Consider the following 2,851-nt stretch of genomic DNA (forward strand, 5'->3'; position numbering starts at 1 on the left):
TCCACACCTGTTGACCACACAATTTAGGCCTCAATAGAGGAGGCTTTAGCAGCACCTCAGATAGTTCCTCCAGCATCCACTGCCCTTTATATCAAAAGTCATTTGGAGTCCAGAGACTGACAAGTTCAAGAGACATTTAACAATTCTAATGCATATTTCAGGTTACTCACTTAACCAAACAATGTTTTCTAAGAATTGATTCCCAAAGCAATAAAGGTCTTAATGAGGAACATAGAAAAGCACTATCTGAATAAAAATGTACTGAAAGAAACAAGATTATCCTTTTCCCTACTCTGTTTTGCCACATGAGGACCCAAGATTGGTTGAATTTAATTTGAGGTTACTTCAGAATACAACTAAAAGTTAAATTATAAATCATCACAGCACTACACATATGATCTGATCATCTTTCATAGCAGATCAGAACCCATATGGCTGACTTTCTGCAGGATTTCTGATAGATATCTAGTAGAGCTGGTTTTGAGGGTCACACATTGACACTTAATTGTTGTGGCCTTCTTATCCAGAAGTTGTGATCCACATGCAGTCCACAATGAGTGCAGCAAATCTGAGGTAGCCCATCCTTAGAAAAGTTCAGTATCTGAACACAAAACGATTTTGAAATAACCAGCTGCAGGTTTTGTGTGCTTTTTTGTACTTGCAGAGTAATTAAGAAAGAACACTGCTGAATCGAGTTCACACATGTATGACAATGAAAATTCCCCTAAGTGCAGTACTCAAGGAGAGCAGTTGTGACACTTTAAACTTCCATAGTGCAATATGGCCTGTCACTGGCATCGAGAGGTCTGCATTGGATGCTGTAGCTACAGATGACGAATGGCTGTTCAGGATGGTTAGCTGTGTCCTAGTTATCTTAGAAGGGATAGCAAAGACCATTCCTTAATGATACTATGTGTGGCTGCTTTTTTGATTTTTAAGCACAGCATACTGATTGTCTAGCTGAAGTTTGAGTACCTGGTTTTTTAAAACCTCATCTGTACTTCTATTTTTTCCTTTATTATTATTATTATTTACACATTCCATCACTATCCATTATTTAGATTATAAAGAGACTTTACCCAGCATGATATACATCTGGGTCCAGTTGAGAATACTATACACATCCTCATCAACAGGTAATAAACCATATCTGGGTCCCACAAATATCTCACTTCTCCATTTTTTCCCCAAAATTATCTTTCCCCTATTTTTGTGTTTTACTAATTTAAGGCTATTTATTTCTATATCCCTCCCGCTATCTACATGCCTGGCAATGGACTGCAGCAATGGGAATTGTGTGTCACTGTGTATCTCTGGCGGTCCTTGTGGTGTTTTTTATTTTGTTTTTTTATATTTTTTTTGAGAGATTTTTGCTATAGGGCGTGTCTGCTCGCCAGAAAGAGAGAGAGAGATAGAGAGATAGAAAGCGAGAAATCACCCCCCAGGGGGGATGGCCATGCCACAGTCCCTTCTCCATTCTCCTCTCGAGATCTCGGGCGCTCACACACACATACCCAGCGTGAGTTTAAGCCACTAGGTCCAGGACGCGAACCGTGGTTGGCTAAATGGGAGTCCAGCGACATAGCCATTACACTAACTGCTGGTCCCCTTTTGGTTATGATTAACAGGGCCCCAGGAGGACTATACACACCGTAGTCATGGTCAGTTCTGGGGTTTCTACAACAATTACTGGAGCAGGAAATACTTTTACCAGGGCTACTTTTATTCCAGGAACCTGAAGATTTTTTCCACACCACTACCACCACCAAATTCTCTACCTTCTTCCAGTTCTCACTGTATCTTTTCTCTTCATTATCTTCTTCCTTTTCACTCATTAGCATTGCCTGAACTGCGAGGCCACTGTAATCAACCGCTTTCTGTTCAAATTCTTTCCACCCATCTTCACAACCTTGGTGGCTGCCCCAGGGCCTGCGGCTCCAGAGCCAGCTCTCCAGCCATTGCCCTGGGAGATCAACAGCCCTGCGCTGTGACTCCGCTGCTTCCTCTGGAGCTGACTGCCGAGTCTGCAGCTCCTTCTTCTTGTTCCTCTTGGTGAAAAAGTTTTCCGGGCTCCGCTCCTCTGCCTCAGCCAAGTCCGCAGCCTTTCGGCCCTGCATAGGTGCCACTGGCAGCAGGTCCTGCCCTCAGGGCTCTGAGCTTGGAGTTGAGGCTGGTTCTCAGCTCACGCTGCCAGGCGGGGGGACGCCTCTGCCCGTGGAGTCCCTGAGGCCTATGCGGCTGGCCGGTGGCTCCCCAGGTCTGCTGAGCAGTGGTCCTGTCCTCGCAGAGCCCGCCTGCCACTGCCTTGGCCACCACTGCCTAGGCCACTGCCGCCCAAGCCTGCCAGAGCTCCAGCTGCTGCTGCAACCCGTGGCAGTGCCCCGACCCCCAAACAGCCAGAAAGGAAGAGGAGCCTGCCAGCCAGAGACCCTGCAAGAGACGCTTTTCTATCTTAAGAGAAAACTCTAAATACAGATGTACTTAATAGACAGTAAACATAGAATGTGTTCCCTGAAAGTCAACAAAATCCTCAATACCTGTAACTTGGCAGTGATACAGAAGGCAGACACATACCAAAAGTATTTGTGACCAATTTAGCTAGTAAATGCCCCCTGCTTACTTGGCTTAATAATACATTGACATTTGAGCAGTGAAAAACACCACTGAAAATCGATGTACAAATACTTGAAGAGCTTTGCTAATGCTTTCAATGAAAAATTCTTGTTTAATTATTTATTCATCGTGTCAAAATATGTATTTATTTTGAACCAGAACAAAATAGATAATACCCTCACAAACTCATACTTTAAGACTTATTTTTAAGGGCCAGCAGTTCCGGACACCAGGCGGA

General features: G+C 44.2%; 1 pseudogene; it reads right to left on the reverse strand.

The window, feature by feature from the left end:
• Positions 1-900: 900 nt before the first annotated feature.
• On the reverse strand, positions 901-2,117 carry LOC102474087 (protein CDV3 homolog pseudogene; annotated as a pseudogene).
• Between the last annotated feature and the right edge of the window lie 734 nt (positions 2,118-2,851).

Source organism: Tupaia chinensis, unplaced genomic scaffold, assembly GCF_000334495.1.
Source record: "Tupaia chinensis unplaced genomic scaffold, TupChi_1.0 Scaffold143883_1, whole genome shotgun sequence".
NCBI lineage: Eukaryota > Metazoa > Chordata > Mammalia > Scandentia > Tupaiidae > Tupaia > Tupaia belangeri.